The following is a 16,550-nucleotide window of genomic DNA, read 5'->3' on the forward strand; positions in this document are numbered from 1 at the left end:
TTTTGACAAAAGGGTTATTATTGTGAATTATTGTTGATTTAATTCATTTTTTATCCCTTTTATACTTTGAGACTATCTTTCTTTCTTTCTTTTTCCTTTATTTATTCAGGGAAACCCATTGAGAGCAAGCTCTCTTTTTCAAGGACGCCCTGATAACAAACATTTCAATCACATTACAATGTCACAACTTTAACAATAAAAAAAAAAATGAGTCAGTTCTTCCTTAATATTACTTTTTTTTTCAGTGGAGCAAGGAGGAAAACAGAAGTTGATGAAATGACAAAATTTAGCAGGAAAGTACATAGCAGGTGTATCCTGTACTTTGAGCTGGTGAAAGCAGATTACCACACACACAGGCACATGCGCACACATAGATTGCTTAGGGTGTGGGGGCAAGACGCTGCTGCAATACACACAGGCACACGCACACACATACTGTAGATTTGGTCTGAGGCATGAATGCTGTGATACAGACACACACGCATATGGGAAAAGTACTGGGCCATTACAAAACCATAGGGGGGTCAAGAAAGAGGATCTTGAGTGTAATGAAGCAGAGTGGCAGATCTAATGCTGGACATGAAGAAAATTATGATTATTTGAATAATATAATTTAATCAACAGTATCGATCATGCTGAAGTATGAAACTTACTAAAAGATATGTGTACAACATCTGATAATGAAATGGAGGAGAAGTGATATGTTGCTTATAATATGAGTGATGGAATTCATTGTTTATAATAATATAAATGTGGAATTAATCATGACTGATTGTCATCGATGTTAACAAAGGACATCTGCATTTAAATTTGGTTGAAACATTACCCTTTAGAGTGATGATGGGAGATAACTAGACTAAGGTCAGCTGGACATGGGGTCAGCCCAAAAAGTTTGACAAACAACAATTGAGGAACCAAACTCATATTAACTGATATACTGATTTGTAACTTGTATTAGTGAGCAGACACACCCTACATGGGCACATTTCCTAATAATGATAACTAAGGCAATCCGGTACACTTCCCCTTCTTGAGATTCTAACTCCCTCTACTTCTCTACTTCCCAGTTACAGCTGTCAACTACATCGACGTGTCATCTTAGGTCACCAAGTCATTGAGTGAACTGTTTTTCATGGCATGATTACGGGTGGTCCATGTCTGACTGTCTCTTCTTGGCTAATGTGGAGTCTCATGTTCCATGTCATTTTTCTGGCTCGAACCTTGCCCTGTACATATTCTTAAGGTATGCCAGCATGAAAATACTGTACTAGTGTCACAGAGATACGTTGATACAAATACATTAGGGGGACCCTGGTTTGACTATTGTCATGGCAGACCCCTGAACAGTGTTTGTGCCAAGTTTGGTGCAGATAGGGGCAACAGTGCACCTGTGGAACCCCCCGGGACCCCTGATGTGGCCCCTGAGGGCCACATGTGGCCCCTGGTGTGGCTATTCTGATGGCAGACCCCTGACTAGAGAATGTGCCAAGTTTGGTGCTGATCGATTTGTATGTACTGTATGTAGTACTGTATGTACTGTATGTACAGTACACATGTACACACACGTACACATGTACATGTACTAACCACCAAGTAGTGGTGGTACCACAGTGGTACCACAGAGGCACTCAGATGGTATTACTGCCATTATCAAGTGCTAACCACTGTATGTATGTACGTAGCATGAACACCTGCAACTAATTAAATTAATATTAAATGTCTAAATATTGAATCTCTTGATTCAATATTTAGACACAACTGTCTGAAGTGCACACAAAAATACAGATAAGTAGAAAATAAAAGAAAACTAGAAAAGAGGCTGATTTGAAAAATTTCAAGTGTTATTTCTTCCTCTGCCTAGAGAGTGTAAAATGTCACGGAAATGGCATGCTGTGTTCATAATTTGAGGCATTTTCTTCAAAACAAACTTTGGAAGCCATTTCAGCCAATCAGGATGGAATATGAAAAATATGAAAAACCTGTTTCGTTTAATGACTATAGAGATACTGTGTACCGATTCGCGTGACGTTTGGACAAAATCTATTCACCTGTTTCCTAGGCTGTGTGTTTTCCACTTCATGTCGGATTTCATTGGATATCATTAGTCATCTGACCAGTTTCATTGGATTTCATTGGATCAAATCGACAGGAAGTGGAACACACACAGGAAGTGAAAAGCCTAGGAAACAGGTGAATAGGAGCACTGTTAAAAAAAAATAGTTTTGCAAAAAGCGGCCTCCTGGTGGCGTTATAACAGGCCCATATAAAAAAAATTGGGCCAGAGATTTTGAATTGGCATCCAGGGAGTGTGTGTGCACAGTTTCACTGCGATCAAGCCAACGGAGCCAGAGATTAGCTGGTCACAGACGGACGGACAGACAGACGGACGGACGGGCGGACGGACTGACGGACAAGGTGCAAAACATACTTTCTCGCCATGCCTTACGGCCTGGCGGAGACAATAAGGGGGTGCATATAGACCACTTCTTTGAGCACTAAACAGTTTTCTGTAATGGTGGCCTCCAATTTGCATATTTAGGAGTAGGCTTACCACTAATTACATTAAACATACATTACACACATTGTCTGACCCTCAGAACATAGATATAGACACTTTATATTTCAGTTTTGCGTGCCTTGTTGAAATTGTTCAACATTGGCAGCCATTTTTTAATGCAAATTAGGTTAAAGGTTAAAAAACCCCAAAAAATGTTTGGGAACCATGTTATTCAGATTAAGCACCCTTGAATTATGTAAAATAGTCAGCTTCCCAACTTTTACCCCCAAATACATTTTTGTCTGAAATCCCTCCCGTCTAAGTGATTAGTGGCAGTGCCCACCTGGCTGTAATTGCCATGGGGTGGGGGTGGGGCAGTCCAAGCACTAGTGTGGATCTGCAGGCAAAGAGTGTGAAGCTTGTCTCAAAACTGAATGCGTGTGTTGATGTACTCACAAATGCAGATTCAACAATTCACACAGAGAATTGATTATTTACAAATTATATTGTATGATAAATGCGCCACGTATAAAAAGTATAAATTGCAAATGATGTATTTACAAATAGTTTGTACAAATCATAGCACATGTATTTAAATGCCAACTTACAAGTACAGTAAGTTAGATAGGAGAATACATTTGTAAAAATGTTCTTATAAAGCGTGACGTTTGTCTCAAAATGATGTAACAGGGAAAAGGAATGCATGTGTGTGTTGGTCTACTCACAAATGCAGACTCATCAATTGACACACAGAATTGATGATTTACAAATGATATTTTATGATAAATGCATTACATACATTTTGTAAAATTTACAAATTCATATTTACAAAAGTCACACATAAATAATTTGTGTTTGCAGATTGCAAAACACATTTGTGAATCATGGAAACACATTTATAAATCATGGAATATTTGTGCATCATGGTATTGGATTCACAAATAATTTTGAGACAAATCTCTCCCCATATGTTACAACTTCTGGGGGACCCTGAAACTAGATATTTTGAGATGGGGAGTCCACGGCCAAATGCATGTCATTATAGCAACATATGTTTTTTCCCAAAAAAAACTGTTAGAATGTAGTGGAGACATTTGTAGAATCCCCCAGAGGCAAAGATTTGAGTTACAAATGTTCGCTTTGAAAAAACATATATTTAGAGATTTGCACAAATTGTCACGATTTAAACTTGCCTACCGATGATTCCACTGGTAGGCAGGTTTCTGAACTGGCCACGGCCCTCCTCTGAGACACAGCGTGAGTAGACAGAAACATTATATACATACAATACTATTATAATGAGCATTAGTGAGGACCAATTACATGAAGATAGGGTGGAAAATGGGTAAAATGTAAGTAAGTAAATATAAGTTTAAGTAAATAAGCGATTCCACAATTTTACAAGTAGCCTACATTAATTCTGTTGTAGCTAACTTGTAACTCTGTTACACGTTAAAGTCCTGTATCGAAAATGTTTACTTAAGTGCCAAAAGTATTAGCATCAAATTATACTAAAAGTGGTTGGTTGGTTGGTTAGTTTTTTGGTCAAAATCTTCAAAGATCTACAAGGTCACATAGCTTGCGATGGTATGCAAGAGTGTGGACTAGCAAAACACCAACTCGGGACTCCTGGATCGCTGCCCGCCACACCCTCCTGTCTAGCATCATGGGTCTGGATGTAGGTGGGTCACCTCTTTCCCCTCCTACCTGTACCTTGGGTTGGCCCCCGTAGTGTCAGTTTGCTCGCCACTAGTTCCGGGTGCCATGACCAAGGGCCCAGCATCCGCTTTTGAAATTGAGTCTATATAGGAAGTAACAGTTCATATGAATGGCCTGTAGTTTCGCTTTTTTACCCCTGCTGGTGTCAGAAGAAATAACTGTCAATGCAAGTGGGTGGGTTTTATATGCTTCCAGTCGCTTCCAGTTGCTATTAAAAGTAAAAGTAGTCCGCGGTTGTTTGAAAAAGTAATGTCCCAAGCGGGAGTCAAGCCCAGACCCCCAGAGGTAGTGGGTTGGGAGTCTAATAATCAGCGAGGTTTACCACTGAGGCCGGTACTGAGATTGGGTATTCGGGCTGCATTAGAATGTGACATCCTAACTCTTCTAATGTAGAGGAAAGAAGTCCCGCCCAGGCGCCCGCCCAATAGGGGAAGCCTCCGCTAACTTACATAGTTAGCCGTGGGCGTAACTGGCCACACCCACAGTGGGCATGGTCACGTCCACAGTGGGCATGGCCAGGCCCACAGTGGGTGTGTCCAGGAATAAGGTCAATACATTTGAAAACTTGACATTGGACATTCTGCATAATGAGTGATTTTACTTTTGGTACTTAAAGTACATTTCAATGCCAGTACTTTTTTACTTTTACTCAAGTACATTTTGAATTCCAGACTGTAACAGAGCACTTATACATTGCAGCATCGAGAAGAATCCGAGTACTTTTTCCACCACTGATAATACCTAATAATAACTACATTGGATCCATTGTAACAAAAGTTCTCTTTATCCATCTCTTACAAAGTAACGCTTTTGGACTGTTTAAAAACAGCTCAACGGTATCACGAGTAATGACAGCGCATGACGGGAGGGCTCTCCCATCCCACAGCCAAAAGGATAGAAGTGATGGAAATGAGGCGCGCACGCTGCCACCATGTCTGCAGAAATTAATCTAGCTGTCCCTCGTGGCAAAGCTCCTCAAACTCGTTCTATACACGCTCTTTGTTGTCTGCTTCCAGACAGCTCTCCAAGCCCATAAGCCCCCCTAAAGAGGCCGTTCACTGCGGTTTGTAGACCGCTCAGCCTTGCTCGGCACTGTCAGAAGACTCACCTTGCACTTTGATTTGACACATTCTCATCACAGTAGAATAAAAGCCTGGAGATTGAGGCTATTATCACAGTGACAGACACTGAGTTAGATATTTACCATCTGAAGTCCAGTGGCTGAAAAAAGTACTCAATATTTTTACTTAAGTAAAAGTATCAATACTGCAATGTACTTGAGTAAAAGTACAGAAGTATTGGCAATTTGGCATATAAATGTACTTAAAGTACCAAAAGTAAAAGTAGGCTACTCATTATGCAGAATGTCCCATTTAAAGTTTTCAAATGTATGAAAATCTTTTGGAAATAGCAGATCTAAAAGCTCACAATGCATTGTGAACTTAAAATATTTGAGTATACTTTTTCCACCACTGATCTTATATTATCTCATCTGTGTTGTGATTAGCAATGTGAATGGTGGAAGGCTGCTTATAGCCCTTATGGTGACACACCTGTGTCATGACAACTGCCAAGTTGCTGCTTAACAAACAACATTGACCACCAGCCATAGTCTACTAAAGTGTAAGTGCAATCTCATAAAAAAAAGGGTACAACTGTGTCTGTACAGTATGAGAGAGAGAGAGAGAGAGAGAGAGAGAGAGAGAGAGAGAGAGAGAGAGAGAGAGAGAGAGAGAGAGAGAGAGAGAGAGAGAGAGAGAGAGAGAGAGAGAGAGAGAGAGAGAGAGAGAGAGAGAGAGAGAGAGAGAGAGAGAGAGAGAGAGAGAGGGGGGGGGGATGAGACAGGTTATTATATAAGATTTACATATGTACATCAATTTCATTCCATTTGGCTCGTCTTCAATGTTCTGGTCCAAGAAACTTGATATATAGGATGTCTCCTTGCATCCATTTCCTGTCCCATACGTTATGTCCACTGTAGAGTCACACACACACACACACACACACACACACACACACACACACACACACACACACACACACACACACACACACACACACACACACACACACACACACACACACACACACACACACACACACACACACACACACACACAAACAGCGTCCCACATTCAGAGACAGTGTGACACAACATGTGAGGAGCTCCCTGGATACACTCAGGCCCGAGGACACTCCATCGGTCACAACGTGGTGACACCATAAATGCCACCGTTGTTCAGTGATTGGAAGAACTATACTCAGAGGTTGCTGTTTTCTTTTTCTTTAACCCATAAGACCCATTAAGTCTGTGTCGTTTTAAGATTTCTTTTGGCTATTCAAAAATAGCAGATATACAAGCTCATAGCGCGGCACAGAGTGCCGCGCTATGAGCTTGTAGATCTCCTATTTTTGAATAGCCAAATAAATCTAAAGTGACACGGTACGTTCCCGGATTGAATGGGTTAAATACAAGTAGCAATACCACGCAAGAGGCCTGTATACAAAATTGTATACAGTAGTAAAAGGTCTGTATACAAAATTGTATACAGTTGTAAAAGGTCTGTATACAAAATTGTATACAGTAGTAAAAGGCCTGTATACAAAATTGCACTTGAGTTAAAGTGCAAAGGTATTGGCATCAATATACTTAAAGCTGCACTATGTAACCTTTCCTCCTCTACCCTGGATTTTAACCCGGCTTCCTGCGCAAGAGGAAGACGAAAAATTGTCGATCTATACAAGTTCACAACGTGTCGCAATGTGACACGCTGTGCGCTTGTAGATTGGCTCTCTTTGGCTAATGTTGGCCAAAGTATTTTTAATAGCTCCCATTTTCACAAGTCCATTATTCCACAAGTCTTTTCAAAGGTTTCCCTAATGTGTCAAATCTTTTGGAATAAATAAATAGCCAATCTACATGCAAAGTAACTTCTAACTTAACTTTTCAAATACGTTTAGTGGACTAAAAGGTCCATGCCTCTGAGATGTAGTGGAGTAGAAGCATTCCTAATTACTTTTCCACCGCTCTGGAGTGTGTATCATTGAGTGCACTTAATGCCTGAGTGTGTGTGTGTGTGTGTGTGTGTGTGTGTGTGTGTGTGTGTGTGTGTGTGTGTGTGTGTGTGTGTGTGTGTGTGTGTGTGTGTGTGTGTAAGCGTTGAACGGGACAATAGCTCATTGTCATCGATCCTAATGAGCGGGAGTTTTACGAGCAAAACACTGCGTTGGCATAGCAACACGGTCGCTCGCAGACAAGACAGTAGTCATTACAGCTTAGCATGGTGTTTATGTACCCTGGGGCACACACACACACACACACACACACACACACACACACACACACACACACACACACACACACACGCACACTCGTACACATACACACACACCTGCGGTGTCAGTCAAGTGTTCGCTGCATGTAATTAAGCAGTCAATATATCAGAGCCCTGTCTCAGCTCACACACAAACACACACACACACACACACGCACGCACGCACGCACGCACGCACGCACGCACGCACGCACGCACGCACGCACGCACGCACGCACGCACGCACGCACGCACGCACGCAAACACACGCACTCACACACACACTTGATGCAGTCAGCAGATATTAGCGGCAACGCTGAGTCAGCAGAGCTTCAGGCCTGTATTGCCAGAGTCTCCATTGAGACGTTGTGACACACCTTATCGTGTGTGTGTGTGTGTGTGTGTGTGTGTGTGTGTGTGTGTGTGTGTGTGTGTGTGTGTGTGTGTGTGTGTGTGTGTGTGTGTGTGTGTGTGCGTGTGTGTGTGTGTGTGTGTGTGTGTGTGTGTGTGTGGTTCTGTGTGTGTGTGTGCACTTGTATTGCTATACTTGTGGGGACATATGGCCCTAACAAGCAAAGTAATAACGCGGTCGATACTCTTTCTGACATCAAAACATTTTGTTAGGAACTTTTCCTCTGAACACACACCTCCACATGTCCCGACTCCCGTGTGTGTGTGTGTGTGTGTGTGTGTGTGTGTGTGTGTGTGTGTGTGTGTGTGTGTGTGTGTGTGTGTGTGTGTGTGTGTGTGTGTGTGTGTGTGTGTGTGTGTGGGGGGGTGCACGTGTGACCATGTTGACTCTATGGCAGGGGCCTTCAACAGGGGGTCCTGACCCCTAGGGGGTCCTCAGAGCTACTATAGGGGGTCCGCCAAATCTTTGTGTGATAGGATTTCGTTTTTGGGGCGGTGTAACCGCCCCCTATAAGTGAGTTTTGGACACTGACCAATCCTGCACCGTGATTGGCCAATAGTCTACAACGCAGTCTACAACCCTAACCCTTCCACAGTCAATGCAAATCTATACTTTTGCAAAGTCAGCCAATCACATTACAGCTAGTGTCATCACCACTAGCTGTAATGTGATTGGCTGACTTTGCAAATTCAGGACTGTGATTGGCTAGCGAAACACATGACACATGTGCAGCCCTATGAATAGCAGTATGTACTTAAAAAAAAGTTATTTGTCCGTTTTTTTTTAAGTGAGTCATGTTGTGATGACCACACCGCCAACTTCACACTGGTTGGATTTTTTTGCATTAACCACTTGAACCCTAGAATTCCTTTTCTGAGGGGAACATTAGCCGAAAATAGCAGATCTACAAGCTTGTAGCTTGTAGAGAGCTTGTAGATCGGCTATTTTTGGCAAAGAGGCTATAGCTGTAGAGGGAAAAAATAGCAGACTAAGTAAAAAAAAAAAAACTTTAATCTGAAACACAATTTTATACATTATAGGAGGGGGTCCCTGCTTCATCTCTGTCAGCTAGAGGGTCCTTGGCCTGAAAAACGTTGAAGACCCTTGCTCTATGGGGATTACGTGAGCCGCCATACGGATAGGCTTCAAGGCACTGCCGTGCACACTCAACAACACACGTGTGAACGAGTGCGTATCCTGAGCACATGACAACAATTTGTCCAAACGTCACACATACGACCTGCAGGTGCTTTTTTGAAAGCCCCTCGCCCGCGTGAGTGTGTAAGACAGAGAATGAATGTACCTGCATAGATATGTTACCTCAGTATTCACATGCCTTGTTGAGCGTGTGTGTGTGTGTGTGTGTGTGTGTGTGTGTGTGTGTGTGTGTGTGTGTGTGTGTGTGTGTGTGTGTGTGTGTGCGTGTGCGTGTGCGTGTGTGCGTGTGCGGGTGTGTGCGTGCAGTGGTGGGAAAAGTACTCAAATGTTTTACTTAAGTAAAAGTATCAATACTGTAATACTCTGTTACAAGTGTCCGGAATTGAAAATGTACTTGAGTAAAAGAACAAAAGTATTGGTATCAAAATGTATTTAAAGTGCAAAAGTAAAAGTACTCATTGTGCATAATGCTCCATTTCATGTTTCAAGTTCAAAATGAATAGAAAATCTTTTGAAAATAGTCAATCTACAAGCTCACGTGGTTAGTGTGTTTTGCGATAATAATCTAAATCTAAAAAGTAACTAGTAACTAAATGTTTCAAATAATTGTAGTGGAGTAAAAGTACAATATTTTCCTCTGAGATGTAGAAGTAAAAGTACAATATTTTCCTCTGAGATGTAGAAGTAAAAGTACAGAAAATTGGAAATACTCCAGTCAAGTAAAAATACACAACATTGTACTTAAGTACAATACTAAATGTATTTAGTTACTTTAGACCTCTGTGTGCGTGTAGGTGCATGTTTTTTTTTAAGTTCGCCAGGTGTTTGGGTGTGAGAGATGAAAGATTGAAGGTGTGAGAAGGGATCTCTCTCTCTCTCTCTCTGTCTCTGCCCCCCTCCCCTTCAGGACAGCTGTTTTAACCATGAGGAAGTGAGGACATGCGTTAATGGGGCAACCGGACAGACACCTGTAGAGAAGTTCTGCTTTTTTGGCGTCTGCATAACTTTTACATAACTTGGAAAATGAAAATGTATGAGGGGATCTCTCTCTCTCTCTCTCTTTTTTTTTTTTTGGTTTCCTAAATTTTGTTTTTTATTATTATTATGTCAAAAAAAATTACGTACGTACACACATACATGTACATACGAACGTTTACGGCATACACAGCTGTGACTGATTGCAACACAAAGCTGCAACTAATTACACTAATTGAACACAAACAGGAGGCACAGTGCATCTCTCACACAAATGCCACTTAAAGACACATGCACGCTTTGTGTGGGGGCTCCACACAGACCCCCACCTGCAACTGATTAGCAAATGACTACAATACAGACCACAGTGACATTTAAGCAAATATAAGTAGTGAGTCAGTAATAAGGCAGTAGAAGACAGTAGGGAGTCAGTAATAAGGCAGCATAAGGCAGTAGGGAGTCAGTAATAAGGCAGCATAAGGCCGTAGGGAGTCAGTAATAAGGCAGCATAAGACAGGGAGTCAGTAATAAGGCAGCATAAGGCAAGGAGTCAGTAATAAGGCAGCATAAGGCAGGGAGTCAGTAATAAGGGGACATAAGGCAGTTGGGAGTCAGTAATAAGTTAGAAAAATAAACTTCTTACTTCAAACGGTATGATTTTTTTTTTTATTAACACTGTTTCCCACTCTACAAATAGTGGTAGCTTTGAGTGACTGTTGCTTCCTCCAGCGTTGAAATACTCCTTTAAATAAAACATCTACTTCTTCCACCACTGGACCTTTCACTCTTTTGGGCTCATGTTACCTGTTTATGAGATAAAGAGTGTAAGTGTGTGCGTGCGTACATGCGTGCGTACGTGCGTGCGTGCGCAATCTGCACATCTTTAATGGGGCCCCACGGTGGACTCACCTGATCTTAGAGGGACCTCTATGAGTGGAAGATGTCTTATCAGTTTGAGAACATGCTCACACATGCACACGCACACGCACACGCACACGCACGCACGCACGCACGCACGCACGCACGCACGCACACACACACACACACACACACACACACACACACACACACACACACACACACACACACACAGCACACAGCACACAGTGCAGGGATGTTGGATAGATAACATTCACGTAGGTTCTAAAAGCTCATGCAGACAAAGAGAGCAGGAAGTGAGCGAGATAGAGAGACATACAGGGGGAATGTTAGGACATAGAGAGCTAGGGGCCAGGGCTGCTCTCCAAGGTTAATATAGTTTTACATTTTTGAATTAGTTTTCCATTTCGCTGTGACTTTATTTGTTTGCAATATAAGTATGTTTTTTTGTAAAGCAGGTTTTGATAGTTTAGTTTTGGAAAATGCTTGGTTTAACCCATTAAGACCTGAGGCCGATTCTACAAATGCCTTGTACAGTGGCGTGCACAGACATTTTGAAGTAAATTGAGCACCTGCCCATCGCATTCCTAAGCCAATAATTTGATGACCAGCAGAAAGATGCGTATGTCTCCGGCGGTAGGAGACTCAAAGTTGCCACTTTGAGTCTCCTACCGGAGCCGCCGCCGATCATCAAATTATTGGCTTAGGAATGCGACAAAAACAAAAAATTCTCTTACAGATGTATTATACATGTCTTATTCATGAATAGTCATAAAATACCTTTATAGATGATTTGTAACCGTATTTATAAAGGTTTTAGTTTCTTCGGATTTTTTCGGATTTAACTTTCGTTTCGGTGGTGACCAACTTTCGTTTCGGTAGTTTGATTACAAAATGTAAGTTGTGTAAAAAATAATCTGACTATACTAAGTTGTTATTTGTTTGTTTAAGTCAGGCTATACTCTACTCAGAGTCATAAGTTTACAAAATGTACTAAAGTACAGTGAACGTCTGTGCGGTTTGTCTTCATCACTGAAAATAACGTACATGTAAACTGATATAAAACTGCTGTCATGTGCAATTGGGGTGAAGAAACACAACCATTTCACTCCTAATAATACCTATTTGATTTGACATCCTGACTTGCTGCTGTAGCTGAGCTTGAACCTGTTACCTGCGGCTCACTAGTCAGTGACTCTATCCATTCACCTACAGCTGTTTCCTTGGAATCTGTGGTTCTGAAACGTTTTGTTGTCAACCCCCCAAATTGACATGTATTTGGGCAGTGGACCCCAATGTGAAAAGATGTAGAGTCAGGGCCCCCCATGAAAAAGATTTATATTTATGCTGTAACACATTTTTTTAAAGTTATTTGTCTTGTTTGTTGTTCAAGTCAAAGCACCAGAAAGGCTGTACTTGTCAGCCATCTGTTAGCTCAATGGGTTGAGACGCAGTATTCATGATCCAGAGGCCATGAGTTCAAATCCCATTGATGTCTTTCCTATGATTCTTTCCTTTGCAGACTGGCTTCCAGAAGATCAACTGAAAACTACCAGGAAGGTTATATTTGTCATCCAACTGTTAGCTCAATGGGTTAAGACGCAGTATACATGATCCAGAGGCCATGAGTTCAAATCCCATTGATGTCTTTCCTATGATTCTTTCCTTTGCAGACTGGCTTCCAGAAGATCAACTGAAAACTACCAGGAAGGCTATATTTGTCATCCGACTGTTAGCTCAATGGGTTGAGACGCAGTATTCATGATCCAGAGGCCATGAGTTCAAATCCCATTGATGTCTTTCCTATGATTCTTTCCTTTGCAGACTGGCTTCCAGAAGATCAACTGAAAAGTACCAGGAAGGCTGTACTTGTCAGCCATCTGTTAGCTCAATGGGTTGAGACGCAGTATACATGATCCAGAGGCCATGAGTTCAAATCCCACTGGTGTCTTTACTGTGATGCTTTCCTTTGCAGACTAACTTCTAGAAAAACAAGTTAAAACCACCAGGAAACCTGTAACTCTCAGCAAACAGCATAGCTCAACTGGTAGAGCGTCTGTCCAATAACATGACTTGACCTAACTTGAGTGGGTTCGATTCCCACTCGAGTCAAGTGTCCCCGGTAACTTGGGGCAACGGATAAATTGACCGATATCCTTAGTGATGCTTCCCTTTGCAGACTAACTTCTAGAAAAACAAGTTAAAACCACCAGGAAACCTGTAACTCTCAGCCAACAGCATAGCTCAACTGGTAGAGCGTCTGTCCAATAACATGACTTGACTTGACTTGAGTGGGTTCGATTCCCACTCGAGTCAAGTGTCCCCGGTAACTTGGGGCAATGGATAAATTAACTGAGACCGAATTGGCCAGATTCGGTTTCAGTTACTAAGGTGGTGACTGGATTTGAACCAGCACACTCCTACAAGTTATTCTACGGATATCAGTCAATTTATCCGTTGCCCCAAGTTAACTGGGACACTTGACTCGAGTGGGAATCGAACCCACTCAAGTCAAGTCAAGTCATGTTATTGGACAGACGCTCTACCAGTCGAGCTATGCTGTTGGCTGAGAGTTACAGGTTTCCTGGTGGTTTTAACTTGTTTTCTAGAAGTTAGTCTGCAAAGGGAAGCATCACTAAGGATATCAGTCAATTTATCCGTTGCCCCAAGATACCGGGGACACTTGACTCGAGTGGGATACCGGGGACACTTGACTCGAGTGGGAATCGAACCCACTCAAGTCAAGTCAAGTCATGTTATTGGACAGACACTCCACCAGTTGAGCTATGCTGTAGGCTGAGAGTTACAGTTTTCCTGGTGGTTTTAACTTGTTTTTCTAGAAGTTAGTCTGCAAAGGGAAGCATCACTAAGGATATCGGTCAATTTATCCGTTGCCCCAAGTTACCGGGGACACTTGACTCGAGTGGGAATTGAACCCACTCAAGTCAAGTCAAGTCATGTTATTGGACAGACGCTCTACCAGTTGAGCTATGCTGTTGGCTGAGAGTTACAGGTTTCCTGGTGGTTTTAACTTGTTTTTCTAGAAGTTAGTCTGCAAAGGAAAGCATCACAGTAAAGACACCAGTGGGATTTGAACTCATGGCCTCTGGATCATGTATACTGCGTCTCGACCTATTGAGCTAACAGATGGCTGACAAGTACAGCCTTCCTGGTACTTTTCAGTCGATCTTCTGGAAGCCAGTCTGCAAAGGAAAGACACCAATGGGATTTGAACTCATGTCCTCTGGATCATGAATACTGCATCTCAACCCATTGAGCTAACAGATGGCTGACAAGTACAGCCTTCCTGGTACTTTTCAGTTGATCTTCTGGAAGCCAGTCTGCAAAGGAAAGAATCATAGGAAAGACATCAATGGGATTTGAACTCATGGCCTCTGGATCATGTATACTGCGTCTCAACCTATCGAGCTAACAGATGGCTGACAAGTACAGCCTTCCTGGTACTTTTCAGTCGATCTTCTGGAAGCCAGTCTGCAAAGGAAAGACATCAATGGGATTCGAACTCATGTCCTCTGGATCATGAATACTGCTTCTCAACCCATTGAGCTAACAGATGGCTGACAAGTACAGCCTTCCTGGTACTTTTCAGTTGATCTTCTGGAAGCCAGTCTGCAAAGGAAAGAATCATAGGAAAGACATCAATGGGATTTGAACTCATGGCCTCTGGATCATGTATACTGCGTCTCAACCCATTGAGCTAACAGTTGGATGACAAATATAGCCTTCCTGGTAGTTTTCAGTTGATCTTCTGGAAGCCAGTCTGCAAAGGAAAGAATCATAGGAAATACATCAATGGGATTTGAACTCATGGCTTCTGGATCATGAATACTGCGTCTCAACCCATTGAGCGAACAGATGGCTGACAAGTACAGCCTTCCTGGTAGTTTTCAGTTGATCTTCTGGAAGCCAGTCTGCAAAGGAAAGAATCATAGGAAAGACATCGATGGGATTTGAACTCATGGCCTCTGGATCATGTATACTGCGTCTCAACCCATTGAGCTAACAATTGGATGACAAATATAGCCTTCCTGGTAGTTTTCAGTTGATCTTCTGGAAGCCAGTCTGCAAAGGAAAGAATCATAGGAAAGACATCAATGGGATTTGAACTCATGGCCTCTGGATCATGAATACTGCGTCTCAACCCATTGAGCTAACAGATGGTTGACAAGTACAGCCTTCCTGGTGCTTTGACTTGAACAACAAACAAGACAAATAACTTTAAAAAAATGTGTTACAGCATAAATATAAATCTTTTTCATGGGGGGCCCTGACTCTACATCTTTTCACATTGGGGTCCACTGCCCAAATACATGTCAATTTGGGGAGTTGACAACAAAACGTTTCAGAACCACAGATTCCAAGGAAACAGCTGTAGGTGAATGGATAGAGTCACTGACTAGTGAGCCACAGGTAACAGGTTCAAGCCTCAGCTACAGCAGCAAGTCAGGATGTCAAATCAAATAGGTATTATTAGGAGTGAAATGGTTGTGTTTCTTCACCCCAACTGCACAAAACAGCAGTTTTATATCAGTTTACATGTACGTTATTTTCAGTGATGAAGACAAACCGCACAGACGTTCACTGTACTTTAGTACATTTTGTAAACTTATGACTCTGAGTAGAGTATAGCCTGACTTAAACAAACAAATAACAACTTAGTATAGTCAGATTATTTTTTACACAACTTACATTTTGTAATCAAACTACCGAAACGAAAGTTGGTCACCACCGAAACGAAAGTTAAATCCGAAAAAATCCGAAGAAACTAAAACCTTTATAACTACGGTTACAAATCATCTATAAAGGTATTTTATGACTATTCATGAATAAGACATGTATAATACATCTGTAAATGATTATTACATAATTTGTAACTGATGTTACATAATATATACAAGCTATTGGTAGCTTGTTCATGTTTAACATATTTTTTGTTAAACATTCCTAAAGTATCTATAAATCCTTAATACATGTTATTATGTGCCCTATAGTAAAGTGAAGACAGTTCATCATTTACAACTGTCTGTTAATGTGTTTGTTCATGTTTAACATATGCTTTGTAAAACATTCCTAAAATATCTATAAATCCTTAGTACATGTTATTATGTGCCCTATAGTAAAGTTAAGACAGTTCATAATTTACAACTATGTGTTAATGTGACTTTCTCCTTACCTGTTGCAAACTACCTGGCTTTCATGAATGCAGATGCCAAACAATTACTAGAATTATCTTTCATGTTTAATATATGATTCGTAAGACATTCGTAAAGAGTGTGTTGACCATTTGCTAACGTTATCATGGGCCTTGTTGTAAAGTGAAGGCTATGCATTATTATTTCATGTTTAACAGTGATTAGTAAAACATGTGACATCAAAAAGTGGCAAAAGTAACGTTATATAGTATACAAGTATACAACAATTTATTAAGATATAAAATGTAGCAACTCTTGGCCACAGCACACACACTGACATTTAAACAAAGAAATTAATCACAACAGAATCACAGAGTAGCAGCTTGGAGCCTCTGCAGTCACCACCTCCCAGTGCAAGTTAGCTTTAGCTGCTAAGCTAAACT

This window comes from Gymnoscopelus microlampas, assembly GCF_963454915.1.
Source record: "Gymnoscopelus microlampas genome assembly, chromosome: 24".
Lineage (NCBI taxonomy): Eukaryota > Metazoa > Chordata > Actinopteri > Myctophiformes > Myctophidae > Gymnoscopelus > Gymnoscopelus microlampas.